Source organism: Silene latifolia, chromosome Y (genome assembly GCF_048544455.1).
Source record: "Silene latifolia isolate original U9 population chromosome Y, ASM4854445v1, whole genome shotgun sequence".
Taxonomy (NCBI): domain Eukaryota; kingdom Viridiplantae; phylum Streptophyta; class Magnoliopsida; order Caryophyllales; family Caryophyllaceae; genus Silene; species Silene latifolia.
This window is the reverse complement of record NC_133538.1, coordinates 147000717-147017544: the sequence shown is the minus strand read 5'-3', so window position 1 is coordinate 147017544 and position 16828 is coordinate 147000717.

Here is a 16828-nt window from a genome sequence, read left to right as displayed (position 1 = left end):
TTATCTAGCAAGCCAACCGTTATTGATAAACGTGGATCAACTGATAATGATACCAAAAGTATGCCCTTTGATCCTTTTAGAGGTTTATAAGTCCTTGCACTAACTGTTAAGGACACCAACCCCAACAAGCTCCCACTTGTCCGTACAAGTGTATGTGCAATGACGTTATCCGCACTAACTGGAGGACACAGCTCCAACAAACTCCCACTTGTCCGTACAAGTGTATGTGCGATAACCGATTCTCATATTCATTTAAAATTTCTCCCACTCAATGTAAAACAATTTGCAGATCTGGATCCACAAAGGTCGTATTTTACAATCGATCTGGATCTAGAGTGGTTTCCCCGACTAGAGAGTAACTTAACTGATAAAACGAATCCGTATCCGAGCATGGCCATGCATTTCAGTTACAGCTCCTCGAGTGGCCCTGAGAAATATCGAGTACCCGATAAAGGCTGAATATTTCCTTCAACTCGAACTCCTTCCGATCTAAGCACAAAGATGAAATGACCCGAAACAATCTACTTGGCCCCTGTTACGGATGACCGTGAGAAAGAAACCAAAGTCACCCAAAATCTGCCTTAGTCTCTAGAGACAGTCGATAGTCAAAAGAATCGACTCTTAGGATCACCATGGAGGTCCTATCCACGACCGGGCATCGAATGTTATAAAACATTTAGGACTCCACGTCGATGTCACAATTGTGTCCTACGAAATATCCGTATAAAACGCCTCTGTGATTGGTCAGTCAACCTGTTGACTTATGGCTAGTTGAACCCACCATCAACCAACGTCACAAAATAATTGCGAGTTATCACTCATGTGGGCAATTAAGGACTAAAAAATATAATGTTCTTGCACTTCACTTTGTGGTGTTCAAAATTTGTCGTACAAATCCACATGAAAAACAAAATATATATATATAAATTATCAAAACGATGATGTTGTATAGAGTACAAAAAGCGAATGAATCTAATCCATAAAAGAGTACTACAACTTAGGAACACGTTTAATTCCCATGGAATTAACGTGCCCTTCATGCTTATCTTGTCGTAATGCTTTAGTGAGAGGATCTGCTATGTTATCATCTCAGAGCAATCTTTTCTATCACTCACTCATCTTTTGCTCCACGTAATCCCGGATTAGATGAGCTTTCCGTTGTACATGTCTAGACTTGTTGCTAGACTTTGGCTCCTTAGCTTGGAAGATGGCACCACTATTGTCGCAATAGATGGTGATCGGGTCATTCGAACTAGGCACTACAGATAGCCCATGTAAGAATTGACGCATCCATATCGCTTCCTTTGTAGCTTCGACGCGGCATAGTACTCGGACTCGATCGTAGAATCTGCTTTATGGTTTGTTTCGAACTCTTCCAACTGATCATAGCGCCATTAAGAGTAAAACGAATCCCGACGAGATTTCGAGTCATCACGATCCGTTTGGAAGCTAGCATCTCACAGAATCGGTTCGCATAGCTTTTGTTCGCCTCCATAAGTCAAAGCCCAATCTTTAGTCCTCCGTAGGTACTTAAGAATGTTCTTGACAGCCAACCAATGTGATTCACCTGGATGCTGTTGGAATCGACTTGTCATACTCAATGCATATGCCACGTCGGGACGTGTGCATATCATGGCATACATGATAGATCCTATTGCCGAGGCATAAGGTATCCGTGCCATGCGCTCTTTCTCTTCCGGTGTCTCCGTGCCCGAGACTTGCTCAAATGCACCCCTTGAGACATAGGAAGGAACCCCTTCTTGGAGTTAGTCATGCTGAATCTCTCTAGGACTTTGTCTATGTAAGACTCTGGTGAGAGATAGCATCCGTCGTGATCTATCTCGATAGATACGGATGCCTAGAATTCTTTGTGCCTCTCCCAGATCTTTCATCTGGAAATGGTTTTTCAACCATACTTTCACCGAAGTTAAGAGAGGTATGTCATTCCCAATCAGGAGTATGTCGTCAACATACAATATTAGGAAGACAATCTTGCTCCCACTCGACTTGATATATAAACATGGTTCCTCGACTGATCGAGTGAATCCATTTTCTTTTATCACTTGGTCGAAGCGATGATTCCAACTCCTTGATGCTTGCTTAAGTCCATAAATGGAACGCTTTAGCTTGCACACTTTCTTAGGATGTATCGGATCGATGAAACCTTCGGGTTGTACCATGTACAACTCTTCCTCCAAAAAACCGTTTAAGAAGGCGGTTTTCACGTCCATTTGCCAAACTTCATAGTCATGAAAAAGCGGCAATCGCTAAGATAATCCGAATGGAACGCAGCATGACTACGGGTGCAAAAATCTCATCGTAGTGCAAACCTGGCACTTGGGTGAAACCTTTAGCAACTAGTCGTGCTTTGTAGATATCTTGTTGACCTTCCACAGAATGCTTTATCTTGTAAAGCCATTTGCATTGAAGGGGACGAACCTTAGCGAGTAAGTCAACAAGATCCCATACGTTGTTCTCATACATAGAGTCCATCTCGGATTGCATGGCCTCAAGCCATAGCTTTGAGTCAGAACTAGTCATGGCACCTTTATAGGTTGCGGGTTCACTACTCGTTAAGAGTAGAACGTCATCTATATCATGTTCCTCGACCATACCAATGTATCTCATGCGGAGGAATAGAGACTCTTCCCGACCTCCTAGGTTCCTCAGGAATATTTACCGCAGCCGGGATTGAAGGAATAGGTTCCTCCAATGGTTGCTCGGTGTTTGGTTCTGGAATCTCCGACAAGTCGAAGGTTCTATCACTCTTTGCATTCTCGAGAAATTCCTTCTCTAAGAATGTCGCACTAGCCGCAACAAAAACACGTTGTTCGGTTGGCGAATAGAAGTAATGACCACGTGATCCTTTAGGATAACCTATAAAGTATGTCTTGACCGATCGCGGGCCGAGCTTATCTTCAGGTCTCCACTTGACATAAGCCTCGCAGCCCCAAACCCGTATAAAGGACAAGTTAGGGACCGTTCCTTCCATAGTTCATATGGAGTTTTGTCAACACTTTAGACGGACTTGGTTAAGTATTAGAGCGGCTGATAAAGAGCATAACCCCATAATGAATCGGGTAAAACCGTGTGACTCATCATGGATCGAACCATATCAAGTAGTGTTCGATTTCTCCGTTCGGACACACCATTAGCCGAGGTGTTCCGGTGGAGTTAATCGTAGGGCGATCCCACAGTCTTTAAGGTGTTGATCAAACTCGTGAGAAAGATACTCGCCACCACGATCCGAACGTAGTGTTTTTATCTTTCTACCAAGTAGGTTCTCAGCCCTATTTTGGTATTCTTTGAATTTCTCAAAGGATTCACTTTTGTGCTTCATTAAGTAGACATAGCCATATCTACTTAAATCATCCGTGAAAGTGATGAAATACCTATAGCCTTCTCGTGCGGTGATTGACATAGGACCACATACATCCGTGTGTATTAGCCCTAATAGGTCGGCCAGCGCATTCCAACACCTTTGAAGGAAATACGAGTCATCTTACCGATGAGACATGATTCACACGTGCCAAATGATTGAAAATCAAAGGCCGAGATGGCTCCATTTTTGATGAGCTGTTTTACGCGTTTCTCATTAATGTGTCCCATGCGGCGATGCCATAGATATGTTTGATCTTTATCACCTACCTTTAACTTTTTATTCATTACGTGTAATATTTCTTTGGTCGTCGATCTAAAACATAAATTCCGTTCAAGGAGACTGCCTTGCCATAAATCATATTGTGTAAAGAGAAAATGCAAGCATTATTTTCTATTACAAATGAAAAACCAAGTTTGTCAAGTGCGTAAACCGAAATAATGTTTTTCGAAAGACTAGGAACATAATAGCAGTCATATAATGACAACTCAAATCCGCTAGGAAGGTGGATCACATATGTCCCCTTTGAGATGGCAGCCACTCTTGCTCCATTCCCAACACGCAGGTCAACCTCACCCTTTACGAGAGGCTCGAGATTTCGGAGGCCCTGCACATGATTACACAGATGAGAACCACAACCAGTATCTAGTACCCAAGTTCCGTAACTTGCATGGTTAATCTCAATCATATGAATAAAAGTAGAAGAAGAAGACATACCAACAGGTTTAACGCGACCCGCTTTTATGTCCTCATGATAAACAGGACATGTCCGCCTCCAATGCCCAGTCTTGTGGCAGTGATGGCATTCCATGTTTTCGGTTTTGCTCTTTGTCGCGCCTGATGAGTTGCTCGACTCACCAGGCCCACTCTTACCTGGACCCGACTTCTTAAACTTCGGTTTACCTACTGCTAGGTTTGCCTGAGCTTTGCCCTTACCTTTCCCTTTGTTTGACACGACGAGAACATCCTGTTTCATGCTCCCACCGAAGCTTCATGTCCTTCTCGGTCCCATGCGAGAAGGGAGTGGAGTTCATGGGGAGTTTTCTTCAAATCATTCATATAGTAATTCGCTCTAAATTGCGAATAACCATCGTGGAGTGAGTGAAGTATGCGGTCGATCACAATGTTCTCGCTGATCTTACAATCAAAGGTCTCCAGCTTCTCGACATTCTCAATCATGCTGAGAATGTGTGGGCTAACCGGTTGGCCCTTCTGGAGTCTCGCATCAAAGAAGCGAGTGGTATGCTCATAGGTCACGATTCTCGGTGCTTTCGAGAATTCCTTAGTGAGCGTGGTGAAAATCTTGTTTGCACCATGGGCTATGAAGCGTTTCCGCAAATTGGATTCCATTGCAAAAATGAGTACGTTTTTAATCGCACCCGCTTCCATACGTAAATCATTAAACTTGGTGATTTCAAAGCACTCTAGCCGTGGGATCTGGGTTTGCCGGGAGGGGCTCCAATAGATATTTGAGCTTCCGTCGCGGTGGCGGCATTCCGTAATGCCGCCTCCCGCCTCCGGGTTGGATCCATCATTCTTGATCCGAGTAGACCGATTCATCTCGATTCATGAAGATCCGGCCGACTCACGGTCCAATGTGGCACTTGGCATTGGGTTATCAGCAGAACCACCATTTGTTATTTTGCGGTTTAAAGAACGTGATCTACACCGAAAAAGAAAGAAAAACAAAACGAAATAAGCAACTCATCGAGGTGATTTAAGTCTATTTTAAAATTCATTTTTAAACATGTAGACTCTCGCACTTGCATAATTGATCTCCCTCAAGAATGATACAAGTGATCCCAAGACTCAATTTACTCGAAACCGATAAGCCAACTGTTTAGCTAATTCTTCCGTAAGAACTCTTGGTCGATAGATTTACGTAAATCCTATCTATAGTCCACCACGATCCACAGGATCGTTTAGTGACCATAGTGTTGAGATAAAATAGGTCAATCGGTTCCAATTTACCCGACGTAGAAGGGGTCATAGTATGCCTACCGACGAAGAAGGGAGTCATTGGAGTTTGACCTATAAAGACCGTTCTCAATTTTGGTTTATACGAGGAAGATCCCATCGACTTAATTATAATTCATTTTAAGTGAACGAATAACTAGCGTTTGCGTGAATGAATTAATTTAGGTGATGGCTTAAAATCGTGTGACATGCGAATGTCAAAGAAAACTAACTCGTGACCTCTATATGTGTCGGTTTTTTCATGCAATTATTAGGTGGTTTGGTTTTTAGGCGGAATATGATGCATACTATCGTTGCAATAAAATAAATAAATGAATGCAATACGTAAATAAAAAAATTCCTAGTGTGGCCTATCCTAGTAAAAAGAACAAAATACAACTTTGGAATCCACCGTTGGACCCGAAAAGCTTGTCTTGATGTTCCATCTTTGTCCATGTAGCGGGAGTGAGCATCCGGTCTCCATCTTTAGTCTTCTCAAAATTACAATTTAAAATTTACAAATATAAACCTATTTACATTCTAAATAAAAACTGTAATTAAAAGAAATAAAATGGAGATACGAGATCTCAAAAATACAACCAAGACCGTGTTCCATCATTACGGTAACACGTTCTACTAAGGCCACACTAAGTTACAACTGTTTGCAAAATAATTAAATACGTAATTAAAAGGCATTCAAAACATTCAAAATATAAACAAGAACGATAAATTAAAATGCATCAACTAAAAATTAAATTTATTCGTGACATAATTCCGTAATTATGTTAAATTTTTATCCAAACCACCAAAGATAATTAAAATTACATGACAAAACCGCTTTAGTCAAGTTAATTTTAATCCGAGATAATCCGTTACAATAAATCATGTTAAAGTAACTTTATTTTACGTGGGTGAACCGTTTCACTAACAAGCGAGAGCATAAAAACGTTTTATGCATTAAAAAGGCCGGAAAAAAAAAAACAAGGAAATTTTTTTTTTTTTTCTTCTCTGTACTGTACGTGAACAGTACCAGGGGCCAAAAAAAATTTTTTTTTTTTTTTTTATAAACCGGCAGAAATGCCGAGAGCTACAAGAGGCAAAAAAAAAAATTTACGCGGCTCAAAACGTGAGCAAAAAGGATCAAAACAAAACGGTTTGATAAAAACACAATTGTAGTTTCAATCTAATCCGTATAGAAATCACACTACAATTGTTAATCTTCAACATTTTGCAATAATTATCGGTTAGAATTGCAACATGTGAAGAACGATTGAATACTTGAGATCGAACGATCTAAACAAAATGTGTAGCACGCAAATCAATGTAAAAACAGAAAAAACAGGCCGAGACATGAGGCCACACGGTTTTCAGAAATTTTCGAGACAAAAAATTGTGCCACACGAAATTTTATGCAATCATTTTGATGCATCTTAAACATATTGAAATGAATATCGATTTCAAAACAATATGCAATCAAAATTAAAACAAAACAATCATCACCGTGTAAACTAGACACGGATCCCAACACAAAAAAAAAAAACGCAGCAACATAAAAATTGCCGAGACAAAAAAAATTGTGCCGAGAAAAAAAAAATTGCAGCCGAGACAATTTTTTGAACAAAATCATCGATTCAAATATCGTTTGATGAAAATCACATAGAAAAATTTGCGTGGCCTCGCTCTGATACCACTTGTAGGGTTAGATCCGTATAAAACCCTTTCTTTATAGGATTATAACGCAAAATTTATATGTAGATTATAGTCATGAAACGAAATTAACAATGAAAACGATAAAAATTATAGAAATAACCTTCGGTCCTAGTGCAAAAGGCAATGAGAGATCAAGTTAGATCTCCTCCTAATCGTTGCACCCAAGATGTCCGAGTAATGCCCTTGTGCTAGAGAGAATCCCCTAATTGCCTTGCAATATCGAGGGGATTGTTTTGTGAGTTTGTGTTGGATGAGAGATCCGGGATTCCGGAGGCACAATTCCCAAAACCCTAATATTTTTTAGCAAATGAATTAGGTTAGAAGTGAAAGGAGAAAGCTCTCCTTATGGCCTCTCTAATTCGGCCAAACCGAATGGATCAAGGGGAAGTGGGCTTCCACTTCCTCTTAATTTAAACTTGTGGTCCGGTTCATAATTCGCTAAGTGTATATGACACGGTCTAATTATAAATTGTCATCGGTTATCGGATATTAAAGCATCAACCAATTACACGGATTAGTTGAATTATTTAATACGTGTCCGACAAAGACAATATCGTATAATTATATTTATCCAATATACATTAATCAAATATAAATCGCTTATATTTAATTTTACGAATTAACTGGTTAATTCGCCTTAGCCCATGATATTTAATCCGTATTAAATATTATATCTCAACATCACATTTTAACTAATTATTAGTCAAATAACTCAGACTAACTGGTTAGTCAAAATTGGCATCTACATGACTGTATTTTCATACCGTCACATCACTCAAACGTATCCTATAGGTGTGACTTTTAGGGACCAGTTGATCACCGCCATCTGTATGACAATAACGTCAAACTTATCTAGCAAGCCAACCGTTATTGATAAACGTGGATCAACTGATAATGATACCAAAAGTATGCCCTTTGATCCTTTTAGAGGTTTATAAGTCCTTGCACTAACTGTTAAGGACACCAACCCCAACAGGTCCACACCCAGTGGAGACTTGTCCCATCATGTAAGAACAAGGGATTGTTCATGAGAATGTGAGTGCCATGGGGCATGGTAACTATAATGCTAGAAATCCTACCGGGGGTGGGTACTACAAATACGATCCAAGTGGAAACACTTACAACATCGGATCAAGGGACAATCCAAACCTTAGTTGGGGAGGGGATACTTCAAAGAGTTTCCAAAATGGACAATTCAACCATTTGAGGAACTAAAATTCACAAGGTCCAAACCCGAATTACCAAAGAAATCAAAATTTTCAACAAGGAAAAGGAGGATCCTTCCAATTTGGGAATCAAGGGAACCAAGGCCCTCAAGGCAACCACAAAATTTTTCAACAAGAAGATGGTCCCTCATCTCAAAGAGAAGATGACTTATCAACTAAAGAAATGTTTAAGATTCTTGTTAAAGGGCATGCCGAAACAACAAAGAGGTTTGACAAAATGGATGTCGATAAACTGGCAAGTGATGCAAGGGTGAAGAATCTTAAAATCCAACTTGGCCAAATTTCGCAAGAAATTGCCAAGAGAAACCAAAAGAACTCTACTTCAATCCCTTCTACCACATTCCCTCTAAGAGAGAATGCAAGTGCCATGACCTTGAGAAAAGGGAGAACCTTAGAATCTCCCCCAAAGAAGAAAAGAAAGGCAAAGTCAAATGAGACGATTGTTGACATTGAGGTACAAGAGGAAGAAGAGATTGTGGTTGATAAAGAAAAGGAGTCATCCTCCAAGGATAATGGAGAAGAATTGAAGAGTCCATTGAGCATGAACAAAGGAGAGAAAGAAAACAACAACACCAATGATCATGTTGAATAGATCGTGAGAGAACATGTCGTGGAGGTACCTTTTCATCATGCTCTCACCCATTCTAAGAGGTTTGAAAGGGATGAGGATCTCTATGAAACCTTTAGGAAGTGTGAAATAAACATTCCCCTACTCAATCTTTTAAAAGGTGTTCCGAGGTATGCAAAGTTTCTCAAAGAACTTTGTACGCCTAGGAGAAACACAAGGAAGGGAACCTAAAAAGTAAGGGTAAGTGAACATGTCTCCGCCATATTTAAAAAATCACTTCCCAAAAAGTGTGGCGATCCGGGGATGTTCACTGTACCATGCTCAATTGGGGAGAAGAGTTTCACCCATGCTATGTTAGATCTAGGTGCATCAATCAATGTTATGCCCTACACAGTTTATGAGACCTTGGGACTCCCACCTTTGAACAAAACCGATGTAGTGATCCATCTTGCGGGTCGATCAAATATTTACCGAAGGGGGTGGTGGAGGATGCACTAGTAGAAAAAACACCTATTGCGTCAATTGATTTACGTCGGTTCTATAAAAACTGACGCAAACAGTACTTAGTTTTGGCGGGAATGCAATTTGCGTCATTTCTTGGAAAAAACTGACGTATATAATGCGTCGGTTCTGAGCAAAACCGATGTATTTGATCAAATACATCAGTTATGTTACTAAACCGACTTATTTGGTATTATGTTTTTGCATCAGTTATATCTAAAACCGATGTAAATGATGTTTAATTAAAAAAGGAAAACGATTAAACACTCATATAGTCATACCACTACCCACATATTCAATACACACCTCCTCTAACCTTCGTCACTCTCCACGCTTCAAGTTTTAACGCTCTCGACTATCACTCCATAACTCCTCACGTGCGACGCTACACTCCACTATTACAACTCCGACAAATGCTTAGGCTGTAATGCCGATAGTCGCAAAGTCGTCGCCATCGTCGTTAGTCCCAATCTTGTGGCTCTCGATTTTCACTAGGTTCGTTTTTTCTCCATCTCATTTTTTTCAATTCTTTGTTGATTTTAGTTCTTATTTTGTTTGTTACAACATTAATGTTGTCTTTATCGATTCTTGGGTGAAATTCATTGATTCATTAATTTTTTTTTTCTATTTCAGCCCTACTAGATCTGGGTTTTTTTCGGATTTTGATTGATGATTTTGGCCTAAATTTATTTTGTGTGATGATTGGTTAGTTTTGGTTTTCTTGTTTCAAGTTTGTTGCTTTAATTTCTGAGCTAGGGTTTTATTTTTTTATAGAATTGGGGAAAAATTGTTTTGATGTTCGATTTTGTCTTATGACTTCTCTTAACACTATCAGGGAAGAAAGAAGACAATCACAATGACCCCCCTGGGCTCAATAATAGCTCTGATCAAAATGATACAACCTCTAAATCATATATTGGTAGAAGGTGGATTCGGAAATTTCATCTGCGGGTTTTTTTGGGGATTTTTTACATTCATTTCAAGGTACATTTTCTGCTTTTCATTTCATTGTATTCTAGTATTTATGCTTTTGTGTGTCTGTTGTGGAATGCTTGTACTGCATTAGCTTACTCTTTTGATAGCAGGCTACATATTTCAGTACCCGATTCGTCTTTAACTTTCACCCTTCCCTTGTTTAAAGTTGCCTTTGGTCCAATGAATATTCGACAAATTGTTTATGTATTTGATATTTTTTCTGTCTCATTTATAACCAGTCGTCTAGTTTTTCATTTTGGCTAAGTTATAATAAATAAAAGTAAAGTACTATTACTCTTGGTAGGATGGGTGATCACTGATGTTCACTAATTTAGATGAAAGTGACTCAGTGAGGATGAAAGGCAGGGGTGGATTTGGGTGTAGGATGGGCTAGGCACGTGCCTATACGTGCGAGAAAAAAACTGGAAAACCCACAAAACAGACGCCTTCTTCTCTCTCACAGCACAAACCACAGGCAAACGAGACAAGATGCCGGATTGGCACCACGACTTTCAGGGTACTGAAATATGTGATCGGCACAATGGTATTACAGATCCAAGGACACAGTGAGTGAACTTCATGAAGCTTTCTTCACAACTGTTTCAGTGTTTTGTATCAAGCCCTTTTTCATTAATCTTTATGCTTCATTTGCCTTGGTATTTGTCAGGTTATCAAAGAAGCCTTTACTTTTAGGGAAGGGAAGCGCATTTTTCCTTCTGATATCCAAGATGATAATCCTTTAGACTGTCTTATAGAGAAGATTAAGATAGTTAGGGTGAAACCTAATGTAAGTCCTACTAATCTACTTTATTTATTTTAAACAGTGATTTTTTCTCAGACCGATAAAATGCTCTTACATATATCTCGATATGTGTGTATTTTCGTTTTTCGATTTCGGTTTGACATTCTTTTTGCTAAGCGATCTGCAATCTCAGAGTGTGATTATTACTATGATATGAAATACTTGGTGCCGTACTCTACTTTCATTATCCCAACACATGGTATGGCTTCCTCTAGCTTCACACTGTTATCCAATGGGTTGTGCTAATTTGTTGCTATGAGATAACTTTAAGCATGTTTGCGAAGGCTTTCCGTGCAAGGCGATTCACATTCTTCTTTATCTAGTGAAATGGATGAGATGAAAGCCGGAAATAATGAAGTGAGTCAAGTAGACGAGGTACCACGTCCTGAGATGCGGCTGTTAGACCTCTACTCAGGTTGTGGTGCAATGTCAACGGGGTTGTGCTTGGGTGCTAACATGCAAGGCATCAGCCTTGTCACCGTGAGTACTGGAAGAGTGAAAGAGGTTATGTGAAAGCTACTTGTTGATTGAGAGTGGTGATACTCACGAAATAGTTTATGCTATGAAAGTTGAGGATGGTGAAGATGTTGCGGAAGACGAACCTGAAGGAGAAGATTTAGACAATGAAGAAGTGTATGAAGTGAAGCAAATTGTTGGCATTTGTTATGGTGACCCCAAGGATAATAATAAGGCCAGCCTATATTTGAAGGTATCTTTGAAGTTTGAATCTGCTTAAACTTCTATTCTGTTAAATAGCCACACATGGTTGATATAATAGTCCTTATCGCTAAACCTGTGATTTAACCAAACAATATAGGTGCACTGGAAGGGTTATGGTCCTGATTATGATACTTGGGAACCTTTTGACAGGCTAGGGTACGGAACCTGAACTTAGGCATACAATCCGGATTTTGGCGTGGGGTAAGTGAAATCCTTAACTCAAAAATTTACATTTTTCTTGCTAAATATTTAGGTTGATCTCACATATGAAACTGTCGCACATAAAACTCGCAGAAACCTTAAAGCCATTATTCATGAAATGTGGAGTTTTCAGTACTCTGATAACTAATTGTTAGCTCAGGTTGTGAAGCTGTTATCTGAAGACATTAAACTTATGAAACAAACGATACTTTGCACTATTCCATGTGTGTTAGATAAAATCTATGCAGGTCATAATCACCACATTTCTATTGACTTTATGTTTTTTTTTACCTCAAACATCAAATTATAACAACATTATTCAACCGCGTTAAAGTCTCCTGCCCTGAAAAACACGGGTTTCAGGTGATCAGAATGAAAAATTTGTTAAAAAAGCACGTAAACCGACTGCTACTTTAGTAACAGTATGTTTCGTGAATATACTGAGCCATTTCACTTTATTTCCTGCATTACAAATACATCTCGAGAAGAAACCCACACTTTAAGGAGTTATCGAAACAATTCTAGTACTACTCATCTGTTTAAGCTTCTGATGGTTTGCTGTTTGACTCTTAGGTTTAATGGAGAAGATCAATTCAAGTGGTACCGTGAAACTTACATTATTCAATCTCGCCTACTCCTAGTAAGTAAATCGCTCCTCACAAATTTATCGTACTGAGATCATGGTAACATTCTTCTCCCTTGCTTTTGATCAGCCCAACACCTATCACAAATTTGTTTATGTATATTTGATGGCAGGTTTGATATACTAGAACCGTATAATTCATTTGATTAACTTTGATTAAAATACCTCACACGAAGAATAAAAAGTAAACAAATGACCGAGAGTAACGGAGTACTATTATTTTATTCTATTTGCTCGTTTCTAATGGCATAATTCTCCATATAACAACATAGATTAGGTGGACATTCATTTGATAAACGAGCTATCTAATATGCTTTTGATTCCGGGTGATTCTGGGTCGAGGAACTTCATCGAATGTCGACGGCATACTCCTTATTTCTTTCTTTTTGCGTTCGCTTTTTGTTGCAGCATTGCAACTTTGATTATTAGCCTAAGGGTGTTGTCAAATCTGTGTTGAAAGAAATTTTGCGGACACTGAATCCGACTGAAGGAAGCTCTCAACTATGCTCTTGATCATCCCAGAACTTGTCAATCTTTTAGTGGGTTTGTGGCATCGAGTTTGGATTGATGTATAGTTTTATGTAAGTTTTACTAGATGTTTAGAGAACATTTAGTATAGATTAGCTTAGCAACTATGACGTTCGTGGGATTATTTGTATTTTGGATTGTATTTGGAACTTGTTGGGTTGAATAAGATGTATTGTTTTACATGTGATGTATTAGTGTTTGGTTGGATTTCTTGCTGGAGGTTTTAAGTTTTGGTATTATCGGATTGCGAGTTTTATATGATTTCGGCAGCAAATTTTTATATATAAAAAAAAGTATTAATAAATTACGTCGGTTCTTGAAAGAAATGATGCAATTGAGAAAAATGAATTGGCCCTAAAATAAAATATCAATTGCATCAGTTATGATAAAAAATGACGCAAAAAATAAAGCAAATACATCGGTTCTATAAAGAACTGACGCAAAAAATAAAGCAAATACATAAGTTATGATATCAATTGCGTCAGTTTTTAAAACACAACTGACGCAAATGGTGAACTTTTTGTGTCAGTTTTTAAGACAAAACTGATGCAAATGTTGAACTTTTTGCGTCGGTTCCACAACTGACGCATATCAAATACGTCCCCTCGATATACGTCAGTCAAAAACCGACGCAAAATGCCCTCTACAACTGACGCAATAGAGGTTTTTTCCAGTAGTGATGTGTTGGTAGAGTTGTACCATTTAACTTTTCCGGCCGACTTCTACGTCCTTGACATGGAAGTCGACTCGAGTGCCACTCCGATTCTTTAGGAAGCCCTTTCATGAAAACCTCTAAGATAAAGATTGATGTGTCTAATGAGAACCTCACTATAGAATTTGACGGAAAGAAACTCACATACAACATCTATGATTCTATGAGACAAAACTAGCAACTCACATTCATGCTATTTCTTGAACATAATCGAACCAATTGTCTCCAAAGTGTATAATTTATGTCAAAGGGACCACCTTGAGGTTGCCCTCACTAACAATTTGGGACAAGAAGGTTTGCGTAGAGTGTTGTCTCATGATGTGCATGAATATTCCGAAGACTTGGACAAGGAAGAAAAGCTTGGGGATGGGGAGGAAACACTCAAAGAAAAAAATGAAAGTGCACGATCCAGCTTCGGACGCAGCCCGCGTCATATGAGAGATCATAGATCCATTTTAGACTCTCTAATAAAAATTAAATAATCTCATAATTTGTCATTTAGGTGATCTATGTAACATGCATGCTAATATGAAAGCATACAAATGAAAGTATAAGGAAAAACAATTTCCTTACATTGATTTTGTGGTAAAAAGGGCACAAACTAGTTCACCTTACTAGCTTGTTCTTGAGCTTATTCCAAATGGATCATCCTCCTTACTAATTGATGCGATCCCGCTAAGTGTTCACAAATTAAGATGTGGTCGTTGGTCACGGTCGAATCAAAACATAATTTATAGCTCCATAAACAACTCTACAATTAGTAAAGAGGCAAGTAAAGGTCGGATCCCAAGGGACGGGAGTTGAAATGAGATTTCTATTGTAACTAGTGGTGTCTAAGGAATGTCACAAATTGGGTTGATGTAGAAGGTTACTAAACTAAAATAGCAATGAAAATAAACAAGCAAGATGAATTAAAGGGGTGTAAACAATTGATTAAAGGCACTAGGGTGTCATGGGATCATAGGGGAATCATGGGATATGATCATACAAACATGTTCTCAAATTATAAGCAAGCAATTATTGTTGTGATGGATTGAGTTGGGTTATATCTTACAATCCTAGGAAAGTTTGGGTCCCGGAGCCGAATCGATTAGATTGTACAATACCTACAAGTCGACTTAATCTTCCCTACTCAACAACATGCATGGTCTAATGAGACTCGAGTTGGGTTATGTCTTACAAGTCTCATTGAAAAGATAGAAGATGATAGTAAATGCAAGGATTCATAGGCTTAGCATTTCATCAAATATAACATGTGCATGAGTTGAGATCAAAACAAGCAAGCAAATAAAACATGAAAGCATATTAATTTAAGTATGAATCATTCCCCATGTTGGTTTCCCCTAATCACCCATTAACCCTAGCTAAGAGACTACTCACTCATTATCATGTTGATCATTCTAGCAAGGTTGTCAATCATACCAACAATATGAAACATGATGAATAAATGAAAGTAATTAACAATAATTAAAAAGGGATTAAGAGATTATACCTACTAATGATTCCAATAATAAAGCAAAGATAAAAGAAGTACTTGAATGCTTGATTGAGAGGTTGTCAATCTCCCAACAATAACCCAAATAATCTTCAATTACCCAAAATAAAGGATGAACAAAAGAGAGATTAAAGAACTAAAACTTGGATTAAAACTTGATTAATACTTGATTACAATATTAAAGAGAGATTTGATTGATATTAACTACACTAATTATTGATAAGAAGAACATGCTCCTCTAATTAGACTAATGGGGTATTTATAGTGGAAATTAGGGAGGATGCATTAGGGTTAACTAAGGGCTAAACTAGTAATTACACTTTTTAAGTTGAGCAAGGAGGAGCCGGTATTTTCTGAGAGAAGGGCTTCTTTTTTCGTAGCTTGGAGAAGACAATCCGTGCTGTGCTAGAATCCGGGCGGAATAGGGTCGGGACGGGCGGATTCTGGCGTTGGAATCCGAGCGGATTCAGGGGAATCCGGGCGGATTGTGGAGGTGGAATCCGAGCGGATTGTGGCAAAGCCGCTCGGATTGTCTTCTTTGCGGGACGGACGGATTGGTGACAATCCGCTCGGATTGTCAGTCAGCAACAAATCTTTTTCTTTTCTTCCCTTTTCTTCATAAATTCCTTGGTGATTTCCTTGGGGACTCAAGGATCTTTTCTCAACATTGCTCTTCTTCTATAATATGTACAAAGGCCTTCTAATCTTGTCTCTCCTTGATGCTTGGTCATTGAATTCGATCAATTTAGTCTTGTTTTGCCATGAAAATGCAAGATTCTTACTCCTTTCCTACCAAGGGATCAAAATCTCAAAGAATATGCAAAACAAAGAACTAAAGATAAGAAATGACCCAAATAAGCACTAAAAAGCATGGGAACAAGGCTAATTCGGGGGCTAAATATGCGCCAATTATGGTCACATCAAATATCCCCAAACCGAACCTTTGCTCGTCCCGAGTAAAGAGGTCACAAAGACTAGGACCAATACTAACCTATCCTAATAATATAGCCGATATGAAACAATTAGCGGGTCTCACTCCGCCCCTTCAACTCACAACAAGACAACCATGAGGTAGGATGCCTTCTTGCAAGGCAAGGTGGGTCTTGCCAAAATGGCGACACATCCAAACATTAAGCACATAAGAACACATAATGGATGCATCTACAAAAAGAATAGCCACTCCCTCATCAAGTGGCGGAGGCACTAAAGAGGAACAAATTTAAGAGCATGTAATCCTTCACAAATACTAGTTCAACAAATTACTAAGTCTAAGAGGATGGCATTAAATCACCTCCAAATGGTGTTAAACTAGACTACTTTCGTCCTCAATTTCCAAATCCTTTCGTCAAGAGCGATCGGATGGTGGTGGAATGATGATCCCTATGATGCTAGTAGCATATGACATGACAAGT